Source organism: Melanerpes formicivorus, unplaced genomic scaffold, assembly GCF_026170545.1.
Source record: "Melanerpes formicivorus ecotype bairdi unplaced genomic scaffold, bMelFor1.0.p_v2 SCAF_107, whole genome shotgun sequence".
Lineage (NCBI taxonomy): Eukaryota > Metazoa > Chordata > Aves > Piciformes > Picidae > Melanerpes > Melanerpes formicivorus.
This window is the reverse complement of record NW_027142459.1, coordinates 818,465-835,033: the sequence shown is the minus strand read 5'-3', so window position 1 is coordinate 835,033 and position 16,569 is coordinate 818,465. Positions and strand designations below refer to the sequence as shown.

General features: G+C 46.6%; 1 long non-coding RNA gene across 1 annotated transcript; it reads left to right on the top strand.

The window, feature by feature from the left end:
- The first annotated feature begins 375 nt into the window (after positions 1-375).
- LOC137455737 (uncharacterized) lies at positions 376-13,631 on the top strand. Its single transcript, XR_010990881.1, has 3 exons — positions 376-395; positions 13,468-13,508; positions 13,595-13,631. It is a non-coding gene; the product is annotated as an uncharacterized lncRNA (long non-coding RNA).
- Positions 13,632-16,569: the final 2,938 nt, after the last annotated feature.

Genomic DNA, 16,569 nt, shown 5'->3' with positions numbered 1-16,569 from the left:
CCAGACCATTCACCAGCTTTGTTATCCTTCTCTGGACATGGCCCAGCATGGCCCATGTCCTTCTTGGAATGAACCCAAGACAGAAGGTGTGGGCTCACCAGTGCTGAGTACACGTGGACAGTAACTTCCCTGGTCCTGCTACCCACATTATTTCTTATCTTCTAAAAATTAAGATTTTTGTTTCTTCTCTCACTGAAATTTCAGCTTGAGAGTCCTATTGCTGCATGCCAACAACAACTTACTGTGCTTCCTTTCAGGAGGAAAGGCTCATCGCCCTGTACATTACCCATGAATGATCCTGAAGAGCAGCACATCTTGTCCTACACCTTCAAAGCAGTGAGGTGGAACTTCTGGTTGCAACCAGTGGTTGGTTGCTGAGGAATAAGGAGCATCAGGTAAGTTTTAAGAACAACCCTAATTTTCATGAAGGTTTTTGATGCTATTTTGATATTTTTGATCCTATTTTTGAGATTTTTTTTTGATTCTTGATCTACATCCTCCCTGTTGTGATTATACTGGAAATGTTTGGTGTTTAATTACTTCCTTGCTCTAATAAAATTAGCCATCAAATGGGGAGTGGGAAGGGTTTTGGCAGGAGGAAAGGAAGGAGAAAGCAAGTTAGTACCTACTTAGAAAGTAATGATACAAGCAATTACCACTCTGGTGGAAATGATCTGAGCTGGCAAAGTGACTTCTGAGGCATCCTCAGCAAATGTGTCTTTCAAAGATGGGACCTTCTCCAAAAAGCATTGTAACCAAATATTTTTTTATGGGGAGGGTTTTATCTCATTGGACTGGGAGGAAAACCACAAAAAGCCTGCTGCTTCCCAGCAGAAAGATTTTAAGTGTTAAAATAATGCTGAGCCAATTTGCTGGAAATTTCAATTATTTTTCCTTTGCAGATGATAAAATCAGCCAAGGGTCCTGTTTTAATGCCTCTAAAAGTCAATGAGAGATTTTGCACTAAGTCTCCCAGGGACTGGATCAGTTTGGTTCTTTCCTGCAAAGCCTCTAAGATTTGCTATTTCTGAGCAATGTGAAAGTCAGATTTAGATGCTGGTGAGTGGTAACTGTTGAGCTACAGGAGCCCAGTGTTACTGTTCCACAAGCATTTGGGGGAAGAAATAAGATATGGAATGAACTAGATGGAGGGGACCATCATGAAGTTCAGCAAGGGAGGTGTTGGGTCCTGCATCTGAGGAGGAATAACCCCCTGAACTGGTACAGAAGAGGAGGTGTCGTGTTGGAATGCAGATGATGTGGCAGTGCTGATGGACAAGAAATTCCACAGGAGTCAGCAATGTGTCCTCATGGCCAAGAAGGCCAGTAGTCTCCTCCTGGGGTGTATGAAGAAGAATGTGGCCAGCAGGTTGAGGAAGGTTCTGCTCCCTCACTGCCCTGGTGAAGCCACTTTCCCATCAGGGATTTGTCTGCACAGCTTCAAACTAAAGCTGTGGCTGCCCTGCTGCTGATGAGTAAATAGATGGACACAGAGGGTCACATTTGGTGCATGGAGTGTGGCCAACAGTTCAGGGAAGGTTCTTTTCCCACTCTACTCTGCCCTAGTGAGACCACAGCTGGAGTTCTGGGTCCACTGCTGGGCTCGCCAGGTCAAGAGACACAGGGAACTACTGGAGAGAGTTCAGTGGAGTCTTTGAAGATGCTGAGAGGCCTGGAGCATCTCTGTGAGGAAGAAAGGCTGAGAGACCTGGGGCTGGTGAGCCTGGAGAAATGCAGCTGAGAAGGTATCTTCTCAATTCTCAGCAAGAGCTGAAAGGCCTCCTGGGGGCAAGAGGCTGGGGCCAGACTCTTCTCAGTGATGCTCAGAGAGACTTGATCCTGTGAAAAGCGACCTGCATAAATGAAAGAAAAATGGAAAGGGGATTCATCCCCTATTTGTAAATTGTGGTGATGTGAAACATTGAAAAGCTGGATGTTTTGAGTCAGGCAGTGAAACAGGGTGCCCAAGGAGGTGGTGGAGTCACCATCCCTGGAGACAGTGAAAAAAAAATGTGTGGACATGGCACCTGGGGACATGGTTTAAAGGCCATGGTAGTGTTGGGTTGATGGTTGGACTCAATGATCTTAGAGGTCTTTTTCAACCCAAACAGCTCTATGATTCTACAACAAACACTGACTGCTAGCTAAGGAAAATGCAAAACCCACATCAATGTTACATCAGATATCTGGCATTCTTTTCATAAATGTTTGAGTTAAAAGTGTCTCTTGATACCATGCCCTCCTGGTGGGACCAGTCGCTTCCATTGTTTGATTTCCATCTCAAAAGAATCTCTACATCAAAGGTCAAAATCTTCAATCATTAACCAGAGTAATGAATAAATAACTCTTAGGATCCCTTATTTCACACAAATTTGAACATAATTTTAATTGAATTCCTCTCATGTCCACCAACTTGATCAACTTTTTTTTTTTCCTTGCAAGCTCTCCCTTCTAGAAATTTAATTGCACTTTTATTGTTGTGTTTTGAGTTAATTACCAAGCCAACCAGGTTTATCTCTCATATATTAAATCCTGCAAGTGCTCTTTTTAACGATCAATTGATACTTAATTACAACTGAGAAGCTGCCCTATTAAATCTAAATTAAATGCTCATTCAAGACTATTAAAGTGCTACCAGAACAGCAGAGAGCAAATGCAATACAATGCAGCAGAAATCACTATCCTGTTGGTTTTCAAGTCCTGCTTTGTAAACCTGAGGAGAGAAGGTGACCTCACATGCCCTTTTGTTCAGTCCCTTGGTTGGCCAGTTCTTTAACAAAATCATTGAATCATAGAATCATCCAGTCCAACCCAACACCTACATGATCACTAGACCATGTCCTGGAGTGCCACATCTACTTGGTTTTTGAACACCTCGATAGTAGGCTGAACGTGAGCCAGCAGTGTAGCCAGCAGGAGCAGGGAGGTCATTCTGCCCCTGGACTCAGCACTGGTTAGGCCACACCTGGAGTCCTGTGTCCAGTTCTGGGCCCCTCAGTTTAGGAAAGATGTTGACTTGCTGGAACAAAGCTGGGGAGGGGTTTGGAGCACAAGCCCTATGAGGAGAGGCTGAGGGAGCTGGGGTTGTTTAGCCTGGAGAAGAGGAGGCTCAAGGGAGACCTTATTGCTCTCTACAACTACCTGAAGGGAGGTTGTAGCCAGGTAGGGGTAGGTCTCTTCTCCCAGGCAACCAACACCAGAACAACAGGACACAGTCTCAAGCTGTGCCAGGGGAGGTCTAGGCTGGAGGTTAGGAAGAAGTTCTACACAGAGAGAGTGATTTGCCATTGGAATTGGCTTCCCAGGGAGGTGGTAGAGTCACCATCACTGGAGGTGTTTAGGAAGAGACTGGATGGGGTGCTTGGTGCCATGGTTTAGTTGATTAGATGGTGTTGGATGATAGGTTGGACTTGATGATCTCAAAGGTCTCTTCCAACCTGGTTTATCCTATCCTATCCTATCCTATCCTATCCTATCCTATCCTATCCTATCCTATCCTATCCTATCCTATCCTATCCTATCCTATCCTATCCTATCCTATCCTATCCTATCCTACCTCCAGGGGTGGTGTCTCCACTACTTCCCTGGGCGGCGTGTCCATGGTTACCTATACAAAATCAATTTTACTCCATGAAGGGTAGCAGTGACACAAACACTTTTTATATCTTCTAACCTAATTGTTACAGTTTAGAAGAAAATGGTTCATGAGTGTCCCTAGGGTGCATCAAGAAGTGTATCCCGTAGGTCTAGGGAGGTCTCCTCTCCCTCTCCTCTGCCCTGGTGAGAACACACCTGGAATGCTCTATGTAGTTCTGGGTTCCCCAGACAGGGATCTAGAGGGGAAAAAGACTGAGAGACCTGGGGCTGTTAAAGCTTTTGTAGAAGTCTGAGAGAAGATGTTATGAACATCTATAAATATCTGAGAGGTGGGTCTCAAGATGAAGGTGATGATCTCATTTTGATACTGTCCAGTGGCAGGACAAGAAGCAATGGGTATAATCTGGAACACAGGAGGTTTTGCCTCAACATGAGGAGAAATTTCTTTACAGTGAGGGTGCTGGAGCCCTGCAGCAGGCTGCCCAGAGAGGTTGTGGAGTCCCTACCATTCTATGATTCTGTGAGAAGCATGGAGAAGGCAGCAGACACCCCAGCTCCATTCTTGTTTTCCTCCTCCACTAACAGTTCAACATGAGCATGATATTGGCCATCCACCACAAAATGGTGGCACCTGGAAGGGACTTCTGAGGATCATGTAGTCCAAACCCCAACTAAAGCAGGGTCACCCACAGCAGCTTGCCTAGGATCACAATGTCCAGGGGGGGTTGATAATTCATATAAAGAAACCAATATGTAAGTTAAATAGCCAAAAGGTGGGGGGTTGGCAGTGGAATGTGGAAGACATTTAAGTGACTAATGTTTTATCTTGAAAGGGGAACCTCCATTAGTCAGTGTAAGCCATTACTGCTGATGATTTACGGGTCATTCATCAGTAGAACCTTTAATGTATCATACATATTCATGCTTGTACCTCCTCAGAAGAGTGATGTTCATTTTGGTTTCCCCTGACTTGTTTTCCATCTTCATTTACCTGCTCACTTTAAGCTTCCACTTTTAAGGAAGCAGAAATTTCTGTCTGTTCTCTAGAACTCCTGGAATGAGGTCAGGGTCAATCTCCTCTCCCTTGTATCAGGTGATAGAATGAGAGGAGATGGCCTGAAATTGTGGCAGGCAAGGTTTCAGTTGGAGACTAGGAGCAATTTCTTTCCTGAGAAAGTGGTCAGGCCTTGGAACAGGCAGCCCAGGGAGGTGGTGGAATCACCATCCCTAGAGGTGCTCAAGAAATGTGTGGACAGGGCACTTTTGGACATGTTTTAGTGGCCATGGTGGTGTAAGATTGTTGGTTGGACTTGATGATCTTAGAGATCTTTTGCAACCAAAATGATTCTATGATTCTGTAGCATGGATGCAATGCCCATGAGATCCTCAATAGCCACCAATATCCTTCTCAAGAGCTCTGGTTTCAGTGGTGTGGACAGCAAATGGCCACATCTGAAGGAGATACTAGACCTGTGAGTGGTCAGTGCTCACTCTGAACATCTTCTGCTGGTTGATCATAGTTAGTGGTTTGTGTTATATCACTTTAACAGGTCACACCTCTGAGCATGTTACCTTCCAAGCTTATGTGTGTATTAACCTGATTCTTTCTCTTACTTGAAATCATACGGGTTTTGATGTCTTCCCTGTCCACAGTAGATAAAAATCTCACCCTATTAGCTATTGCCACCAACTCAGCACATTAATATTCATCATTACCTCTTTTGTGTGCTGCCTTTCAATTAATTTCCAGCCCACATGAAAGTCCTTCTCTGGAAGCCTATTTAATGAGTTTCCAAAGTAGAATTTCTCTGAGACAATATCTGCCACATTGCACCAGATGTAATAGAGATTCCTTCAACCTGCTTTGATGAGTCTTCTGGAAAACAAAGGAACACATGAGGTTTGGCTAGCAGGACATATCTTTGATAATTCTACTGTCAGGGGTTCTCTGAACTGCTTAAGAATGAAAAGATCTGGTGGTGAGAGAGACTGCTTCAGAAAGGTTTGACAGTGTCTCACCCTTCTTGTGCTATCACCCCAGAAGGAAAGAATGTTGAATGCTGCCTAAGCCACATAATTGCCTTAAAATCTCTCCTAAAAGCCCAGTTTGTGCTTAAAAAGGACTGAACAACTCAGGTTTTCCTTTTCATACAGCTGGCCAGTGAAGGATAGAAGAATGATAGATCTGGTCCCTGTGCAGCTGATAGATGTCTAGTCTGCTGTGTTGAGCTGAGCTCAGAGATGGGGTTGGTGGCTTCTTGAGCAGAAGCAGCTTCCAACAGTGTACAAAAACAGGGGAAGATATGTGGTGTAGTGTACCACCTTATGGAATGTAGCTGGTGGAACAGCTTGGCTGCAGGGTTGGGTAGAGGAGAGCCTCATGAGGTTCAACCAGGGTGAGTGTAGGGTCCCTCACAAAGAGAGGAACAACCCCCTACACCAGGTGTAAGTGAGGGCATGACCTGCTGGAAAGCAGCTCTGTGAAGAAGGACCAAGGAGTGCTTGTGGGCAAGAAGGTCACCCTGAGCCTGCAATGTACCCTCATGGCCAAGAAGAGTATCCTGGGATGCATGAAGAAAAGTGAGATCAGCAGATCCAGAGAGGTTCTCCTCCCTCTCCTGCAATGTCCTGGTGAAGCCACATCTGGAGACCTGGGTCCAGTTCTGGGCTCCCCAGTTCAAGAGAGAGAGAGAGAGAGAGAGAACTACTGGAGAAATCCAGTTGAGGCTCCAAGGATGCTGAGGGGACTCAAGCATCTCTGTGAAGGAGGAAAGGCTGAGAGACCTGGAGCTGCTGATCCTGGGGAAGAGCAGCCTGAGAAAGCATACTCTCAATGCTCAGCAAGAGCTAAAGGGTGCAGAGCAAGAGGATGGGGCCAGACTCTAGTCAGTGATATTCACTGACAGGACAAGGGGTAGTGGGCACAAACTGGAACCCAAGAGGTTCTATTTGAAGATGAGGAGAAACCTGTTTGGTGTGAGGGTGCTGGAGCCTTGGAGCAAGCTGCCCAGAGAGGTTCTGGAGTCTCCTTCTCTGCAGAGAGGGGAGAGGCCTCGAGCGCAAGACCTATGAGGAGAGGCTGAGGGAGCTGGGGTTGTTTAACCTGGAGAAGAGGAGGCTCAGGGGAGACCTTATTGCTGTCTACAACTACCTGAAGGGTGGTTGTAGCCAGGAGGGGGTTAGTCTCTTCTCCCAGGCAACCAGCACCAGAACAAGAGGACACAGTCTCAAGCTGTGCCAGGGGAGGTCTAGGCTGGAGGTTAGGAGGAAGTCCTACACAGAGAGAGTGATTGCCCATTTGAATGGGCTGCCTGGGGAGGTGGTGGAGTCACCATCATTGGAGGTGTTTAGGAGGAGACTTGATGGGGTGCTTGGTTGTGTGGTTTAGTTGATTAGGTGGTGTTGGATGATAGGTTGGATGCGATGATCTTAAAGGTCTCTTCCAATCTGGTCTATTCTATTCTATTCTATTCTATTCTATTCTATTCTATTCTATTCTATTCTATTCTATTCTATTCTATTCTATTCTACAGTTAGTTCTATGACAGAAGTGCTGCTCATAAGCTGGGTACCACTTTATCAACTCTTCACTATGAGGTTCAGTAGCCACATTTCTGGTGGTCCTGTGCATGTAGGTTATTACAGATACTCTCTTGCTGAACCTCTATGCTGTATTTGAACACTTCACCTCAAGCATGAGAGATTACATCAGTGCCTGACCACTGCCAAGCTCTTCTTGTGACATTTCTCAGACGCAAAAGCAGCAGCCTTTGCTGTCGTTCTAGCTGCCTTTCAGAAAGATTTAGGGGTTTTGTTGTTGGGTTGGATATTATAAATAATGGCTTGACTTTAAGTACAAAATTATTGGACAGATGGTGCCTTCCTGTCAAGTTTGATTGAGTGAACGCCAGTGAAAAGTAGTTCTTCACATCAGATTCATCTTCTGACACAGAGGATAGCGTTGTATCCTTGACAACAAAGCTTAAAAGAACAGCACAACAAACTGTAGCCCTTCTGTTAGCTGAAAATGAAGTGGATACAACCTCAGATGATCACTTCCCGCTTACACAGCTCAGTAGATGTCCATATCTTCTGCTCATGTTCCCATTCATCCTTCTTTTTATCGTAGTGCCAAACCAAGCAAAGCAACGAGATGGCTGAGATCTGAAGACTGAAAGCTGCCCAAGAGCACGAGTAAAGAACATGATGTAGGCATAAATGCAGGGAGCTTTTCCATAAAATTCATCTTCTGGAGCAATGAGCACAGCATTTACCTTTAGAGATACAGAGCTGTTGGTGATGGCTCCTGAATTCTAGTTTGTGCACAGTGACCCTTGTCCTGTCACTGGCCACTACTGACAAGAGTCTGGCCCTATCCTCTTACCCTCCACAGGCCCTTTAGCTCCTGCTGAAATGTGAAAAGATCCCCTCTGGGTCTGCTCTTCTGCAGGCTCAACAGCCCCAGGTCTCACAGCCTTTTCTCCTCACAGAGATTCTCTAGTTCCTTCAGCATCTTTGTATCCTCTGCTGGTCTCTCTCCAGTTGTGCCCACATTTCCTGAGCATGGTTTGTGGCATGCATTGGAGCAAGTGGAGTCACCATCCCTGGAGGTGTTAGAAAATGTGTAGATATGGCACTTGGGTTATTGTAGAGTCATAGAATTTTATCTCTAGGAAAAGACTTCAAAGATCCAACCATGGATGATGGATCTTGGATCTTTCCCAACCAAAGCAATTCTATGATTCTATCATTCAGGATATGGTTTAGTGGTCATGGTAGTGTTGGGCTGATGGTTGGACTTCATGATCTTAGAGGTCTTCTCCCAACATAATGATTTTATGATTCAGGACATGGTTTAATGGCTGTGGTGGTCTTAGGTTGATGGTTGGACTCTGTAATCTTAGAGGTCTTTCCCAATGAAAGCAATTCCATGATTCTGTGATTCAGGACAGAGTTGAGTGGTCATGGCAGTGTTGGTTTGACTGTTGGACTTGATGATCTTCAAGGTCTTTTCCTACATTAATGACTCCATGATTCTGAGTTGCTGCTCTTTTTGGTGAGGCCAGTGTGTGAAGCCAGTCTGAAGCTCCAGGAAGAGCTAGTTGAAGGAAGATGGCCTTCCATGGGGAGCTTAGCTGGCTGAGTTGCTGAGTTGTTGTTATGATTATTTGGGCAATCTGCTAATGAGTTCACTTAAAATGCATCAACCATTCCTGGAGCTTGCTAACTGATTGTTGCAAAAATAATCATTACAGTGCATTATGCTGAAGTGTTTGTTTTAGACTAATTGTTCTGACCTTCTTCCTCTGTATTTGATGAGGTTTGGATGCATAATTAAAAGGTCCTTCAGGAAAAAAAAAAAAAAAAAAGAAAAAGAAAATAGTCATCAGCAAACTAATCTGTAGGACAAGTAAATGGAGAGCATTCCTACCACCTTACTTCATTGATTTTCATAGAATCATGGAATTGTTAGGGTTGGAAGGGACCTCGAGGAGCATCTCGTTCCAATCCCCCTGCCATGGGCAGGGACACCTCACACTACAGCAGGTTGCTCACAGTCACATCCAGCCTGGCCTTAAAAACCTCCAGGGATGAGGCTTCCACCACCTCCCTGGGCAACCTGTTCCAGTGTCTTACCAACCTCATGGTGAAGAATTTCTACCCATTTATATTTTTTTTTTTTCATTCCCCCTAGTCCTATCACTACCTGACACCCTAAAAGTCCCTCACCAGCCCCATTTCCCCCCCATTTCCCCTCAAATCCCAGAGCACCTGGGCTCTGTTGGAGTCTCCTCCCACCCCAGGTGTGGCCACTTGGTCCTCCCCACCCACTGCCCTATTTAATCCCCACCAGAAAAGGCAGAAGCCCCAAGCTGAGCCCATCTGGGCTGGAGGATCCTCCTCTCATCACTGGTGAGTGCCCATGGTGCACACTGGGTGATGGTGGTGGTGACAACAAAGGCCGGGGGGCCTGGTGGCCCCCCGGTTAGGTAGGAGCAGCATTGATGATCCCTCCACTATCACAGACTCATAGAATTGTTAAGGCTGGAAGGGACCTGAAAGATCACCCAGTTCCAACCCCCCTGCCATGGGCAGGGACACCACGCTACAGCAGGTTGCTCACAGCCACATCCAGCCTGGCCTTAAAAACCTCCAGGGATGAGGTTTCCACCACCTCCCTGGGCAACCTGTGCCAGTGTCTCAGCACCCTCATGGGGAAGAACTTCTTCCTAACAACCAATCTGAATCTACCCATTTCTATTTTTTTTCCTCTGTTCCCCTTTGTTCTATCACTACCTGACACCCCAAGAAGTCCCTCACCAGCTTTCTTGAAGGCCCTTTCAAGATACTGGAAGGCCACAAAAAGGTCTCCTTAGAGCCTTCTCTTCTCCAGACTGAACAGCCCCAACTCTTTCTGTCTGTCCTCACAGGAGAGGTGCTCCAGCCCTCTTTCTTATTCCTCAAGGTATCGCCTTCATCAGTGCTTAGCGTCAGCTGATTATCACAGAATGGTAGGAGTTGGATGGAACCTCTGGAGATTGAGTCTATTCCCCCCTGCTTACGCAAGTTCACCTAGAGAACATCACACAGCAACACATCCAGGTGGGTTTAGAATGTGTTTACAATGGAGACTCCACCACTTCTCTGGGCAGCCTGCTCCAGTGCTCTGTCACCCTTAAGTTAACGAAGTTCCTCCTTGTGTTTGGAGGAAAAATTCTTGTTTCACACATATTGTCATTCTGAAGCCTAAGTTTTTTACTTGCTTTTGTTTTAAAGTCAAAGAAGCATTTCTGTAGGAGACGTGGAGCACTGTGTGGAAGCTGGATCCTCTGTGCTGTGTCCAGCATGTCTTGCAGAAGCCATCAGGTAGAATCTCAACATTCTAGCATGGTAGAGCTTAGAAATTATCCTGATTCAAGCTAGCCCAGAGTCGTTTCTTTGCAGTGCTGTGACTTCCCAGCTCAGTCTCTGTTTAGGGAGGAATTTTCTGAAGGGCAGGTTTGCACAGCCCCCACTTCTAGCAGGGAGAAACTGGTGGGGAGAGTTCCTGCCAAGGGCTGGGCTGCTGAAAGGCTCTGCCTGAGACTTGCTCCTCTGCACACCATGGGCACTGCCACAGCTTGTGCCCCATCTTGTGGGGCAGGAAGGCAGAGGTGGCACCTGTAGGGAGGAGCAGTCTGGACTGGTGACCCTCAACTGCCTAACAAGGGATTGCATCCCATGAATGGCATCTTCAGGAGCAATCTGAGGGATTGCCCAGAGTCAAGCCTCTTCTTCTCTGGCTGGTGTCCAAGCCTTGCTGAAGCTGAGGAGGACAACATTTACTGCTCTCCTAGTGGGTCCCACCATATTCCTTAGTGCCTATGAGACAGCACCCATCTGCAGTACCGGGTCTAGTGATGGGCTCCCCAGTTCAAGAGGGACAGGGACCTGTTGCAGAGAGTCCAACAGAGGCTATGAAGCTGCTGAGGGGCCTGGAACATCTTTCTGAGGTGGAAAGGCTGAGACACCTGGGGCTGTTGAGCCTGGAGAAGAGCAGCCTGAGAGGGGGCCTTCTCAATGCTTAAATAGAGCTAAAGGACCTATGTGGGACAACAGGATGGGGTTAGTGTCTTGTCAGTAGTGCCTGGAAACAGGACAAGGGACACTGGGCACAAACTGGAACCCAGGAAATTCCATCTGAGCAGGAAGAGAAACTTGTTTGGTGTGAGGGTGCAGGAGCCCTGGAACAGGCTGCCCAGGGAGGCTGTGGAATCTCCCTCTCGGGAAAGAATCCCAAGCCACCTGACAACTGTGATCCTGGGCAAGGAGCTGTGAATTCCCTTGCTTTATCAGTGGGGTTGGGCTGGATGATCTCCAGAGGTCCTTTCCAAGCCCCACAGTGCTGGGATTCTGTGAAAAGGTGCAAGAAATCTCTGGTATGCTTTTAATGTGTCATGAGGGAATAAAAAGTGGTTTGATTGAGATCTAAGGAAGAGCTGAACCCTGTTAGGACTTGAATGTAGCTGAGGAGCTTGCAAAGCTCAGCCTGATGTAGCTGTACTCATCTCCTGAATGAGAGCCAAGTGCTGAGCCCTTGTTTAAATAATAAATGCTGTGTGTGACAGATTTCTCCTACACAACTGGAAGTGCACATCAGCACTCAGGCTTCTAAATAAGACAAGATGTTTTCCAAGGTGTTATAAATGCATCTGACATCAACTGAAGGGAATGAAAGGAGATAAAACCTAAAAAGCCGGGAAACCAAAGCTAAGAGCTGAGCCGTCAGAGCCAAGTGCCCAGCCGAACTGTGCCCATCTGCCTGAGTAACAAGATTTGCATCTCTTTAGTCTTCTTTCCTGCTGCAACCCTGACATTTTCAATTGGTCAATAGCTGGGAAATTGCATCGATTCATTAATTTTTAAAAGCAAACTTTGAAAAGCCACTCAGCTGCATTTTCAGGAAAGAAGCATCGTTAGAAAGGTTAATTGTTGCTTCAAGTTGTTCACTAAAATCAATAGGACCCAGAGCTCTCATGCTTTTTGTGCTGGCTTCTTGGTGATGAAGCAGCTAACGGCTATAACTGGCCCTGTTGCAACCCAAGAGTGTTCTGTTTCATGAAAAGAAAAGTGCTGGCTGTTGATGGATGCAAGGCTTGCTCTTTGAGCAGGACTCCTGAGTCAAACCCCTTGTAAATCATGGTGGGGGGGGAAGAAAGAGAGGAAAATGTTGTTTTTGCAGAGGTCACGTGAGGTTACTAGGAGTCTTTAAGTATGTGTGTGGTGGTGGACCACAGAAACATAGAATGGTAGGGGTTGGAAAAGACCTCCAGAGACCGAGTCACACCCCCTGCCAAAGCAGGATCACCTAGGATGCAGCACAGGAATGTCTCCAGGTGGGTCTTGGAAGTCTCCAGAGGAGGAGACTCCACAGCCTCTCTGGACAGCCTGCTCCAGGGCTTCAGCACCCTTACTGTGAAGATGTTGAGGTGGAGTTTTCTGTGTTCCAGTTTGCACCCATTGCCCCTCGGGGGGGTGGTGGAGTCTCCATCACTGGAGGTGTTTAGGAAGAGACTTGGTGGGGTGCTTGGTGCCATGGGTTAGTTGTTTAGATGGGTTGGACTTGATGATCTCGAAGGTCTCTTCCAATCTGTTTTATTCTGTTCTATCACAGGATGCCATTGTAAAGAGACTGGCACCTTCTCCTTGACACTCACCCTTCAGATATTTGCAAACATTAATAAGATCACCTTTCAGACTTCTCTTTCCAAGAAAGCACCCAAAAAGTCTTCTAAAAGCCATTGTTGAAGTCTACAGCACAGTTTCTCAGGAAGCAAGGAGTAAAACTAATGGGTTTTATCTTGAAGGGCATGCATTTTGGCATAACACTTAAGGACGTGGCCTCCTTTTTCTCAACTGAGGGCTCTTTGAAGGCTACAGAAGCGCCAGTGCTCACTCAATGTTCTGGTTTGCACAGACAAAGAATTGCAAAGTGAAGGGGTTTGCTGATGGACCCTTGTCCTATTACTAGGCACCACTGTCAAGAGTCTGACCCTGTCCTCTTGTCCCCCTACTCTTTAGGTTTTGCTGAGCATTGAGAAGATCTCCTCTCAGGCTGCTCCTCTCCAGGCTCCTGTCTCTCTTGAACTGGACCCAGCACTCCAGGTGTGGCCTCACTCACAGAAGACCCCTACCTATGGGCAATATTTAATTATTTCTCAGTTCAGTTTTGTTCCTCATTCAAATTCTGTAGGAGCCTGAATAGAGCTTGCCCACCTTCCGTGAACATCATGAATTCAGGATTTCTATGTTGCAGGCTTTTCTTGGATTCTGGTGGGGAAGTAGAGGATGAAATCTCAGTTTCACTATTTTGTGGTGTTTCTTACTCAGATGCAGAAGAGAATTTCTATCCAGGCAAGCTGCCAGATCCAGTGAGCAGAGACCACTTCTACTTAATAGAAGCCAGTTCTGCAGTGCTGCTCCAAGTCCCAGCTTGGAATGATGTTTCTTAATGCAGGTTGCTCATGATCATCTTGGCCTACTGCAGCACCCAGAGACTTCTACTGCACCCACATGAGCTGATTCAGCTGGAAGACATCTGTGAGAGAACCTTGAACTGCAAATTAGAGGAGATTTAACTGGGAGCATGAAGAGACTCGTAGCCAAAAGTTTTGAACCAAACAGTTGTCAAACCCAAGGTAAGCACTGCATCTATCTGATCATGGGTGAGAGAAGTTTGTGCCCTCCGCTGTGGTTTTGAGAGCTGTGGGCTTGGTGCTTGATTCCAGGAGAGATGGTTTTATGTTGTATTTCCCACTGCTTTCTTGTGTTCAGGCTTATATCTCCTACTAACTTGGGAGGAAGGTGAAGAGAATCACAGAATAGAATCATAGAACTATAGAATGCTTTGGGTTAGAAGGGACCACTGAAGGTCATCCAGCAGCAAGCAGGAGCACCCTCAACTAGATCAGCTGAGGTCATAGATCCACCAGAGCAAACACTCACAGTTTCTAACCCCAACTCCAAAATGGGTAAGGTAAGAGCTCCCAGACCTTTCCTACATCAGTGTCAGGGAGCAGTATGGGTTAGGTGATCCCTAATTCAAGTGCAGTTTGGTGGGCAGGGTGGGGAGCTCAGCTGCTGGAGCCTGTCCCACCATGGTGTGGGGCAGATGCACAGAGTAGTAACGATGCAGCTCCTATTGACAGTCTGGTGGTCACCAGGAAAGGCAGTAAGTGAGGTTTAACCAACACTTCAAAGCATCAGACAAGTCTTGTGGTGATGGGGCAGGTACAAAGTCAAGCTGGGATGTCAGTCTGCTTGCCAGGGTCTGGAGCACCATGGTGCATGGATGTGGGCATGGCAGTAGCTTATCAAGAGTCTTTAAAGTGCTCTCAGGGCCCTAATGGTAATGAAATGTGTCATGGATTGAATCTACCGTTGTGGTGTGATATGGGCATCATGATTTTGACTTGTTATCCTTTAAAATAGCAGCAGGAAAGATCTTCTGGGCTTCCATCATTTATCTCCTTGGGACTTGTCATGTATTTTGGCCAGGATTATTTTCCTTCCTTGGATAAAGCAGTGTGCTGTCACTGCCAGAACACATCTGCTCTGTTCCTGCTTCTGCTCTCCCCAGGTGGTCTTCCTGCTGATTTTATGCCTCTTGACTCTCCTTCTGTCTCCCCAGCTTTCCTGCTCTCTTATCCCACTGGTTCACACTTCTCCAATGTGCTGTATTTTGTTTGCTTCTGCTCTCTTACAGTCTCACTCTGTTGACTTGCTTAGGAACATGACTTAGTGGTGACCTAGCAGTGTTGAGTGAACAGTTGACTTGATGATCTTAGAGGTCTCTCCCAGCCAAAACACTGGGTCCTGCACTTGGGTCACAACAGTTGCATGAACACTTCAGGCTTGGGGCAGAGTGGCTGGAAACTCTCTGGTGAAAAAAGACCTGAGAAGGTTGGTCAACAGCTTGCTGAAAATGAGTCAGCATTTGCCCAGGCGGCCAATAAAGCCACCAGCATCATGGCCTGGTTCAGCAATAGTGTGGCTAGCAACACCAGGGAAGGGATTGTCCCCTTGCACTGGGCACTGCTGAGGCCATGCTTCACATACTGTTTGTGGCCTTCAGCAAAGAAAGACATTGAGGTCATGGAGTGGGTCCAGAGAAGGGCATCAAAGCTGGTGAAGGGTCTGGAAAATAGGTTTGCTGAGGAACAGCTCAGGGAAGTGAGGTTGTTCAGCCTAGAGAGAATGAAGCTGGAAGAAGATGCTCTGGCTCTCTGCAGCTGAAAGGAGGTTGGAGTGAGGTGGGGGTTGGTCTCTTCTCCCTAGTAATGACTGACAGGACAAAAGGCAATGTCTTCATGTTGCACCAGAGGAGGTTCAGGCTGAATATGAGGGAAGGTTTGTCAAGACCTGGAACAGGCTGCCCAGGGATGTGGTGGAGTCCCCATCCCTGAAGATGTTAAACTGTTTAGACATGACACTTTGGCACATGGTTTAATGACCATGGTGGTATTGGATTGATGGCCAGCCTGATCTAGTGTGGGGTGTCCCTGCCCATGGCAGAGGGGTTGGAACTATATGATCCTTGTGGTCCCTTCCAACCCTGACTGATACTATGATACTAACTGGTTGTTAGACTTAATGAACTTAGAGCTCTTTTCCAACTGAAACAATTCTGTAGTTCAGTGAGGACTTTAAGCACACTCCTGCCTCTCAAGCATAACCAAACAGGTGAGATTTGCTGGAGGTAGGTTGGGTGGGCTTCTCTGAAGCTCATATGACTAAAACTGGATGCAATTTTACTGCTTCCTCAAAATCTCTATGATTCTGTGGTAGTAGTAGGTACAAGTTCAGACATAAGCACTTCAAAGTAATCCCAGGCAAGATGCTGAATTTGATAAGTCCCAATTCAGGGCCGGTCTCAAAAACTCAATTTTGTTTGGTATCACTGTGTGTGGGAGGGTGAATTCTTTGCTTGACTGCAAACCTGAGCTGAGCTCCAGCACTGCATGAGCAAGGGCTTGGGGAGGGTGTTGAGAGCGGTGGGGAGTTGTAGAAGTTGCTGCAGGCAATGTCACTGTGAAGTAAATGTAGCTGAAAGTGGAGCAGAAAACAAGATGGGACTTTGCCACTGCACACATCTGGTAGCATTTTTTTTTCCTCTTGGCATTCCCAGCCTGTACATCAGGCATCCTTGCCTACAGCTCATTAAAGAAGCACCTGAACATGTTCCTCATCCAAGTACTCAGATGTACCAATCCAAAAGGCTCAGCTGCAGAAGGGTTTTTTTCCCTCCACAGTTCCACTGACGTTTGATAAACAAATTAAAATTCTGTTCCTAATGCAATTGCCCAAGCTGAAGAAATCCTTGTTATCTCCAGGAAAGAAAGGTGACCAATCAGTGGCTTTGGAATCTCCCCAGAGAAGGAGACTCCACAACCTCTCTGGGCAGCCTGCTCCAGGCCTCCAGCACCCTCACAC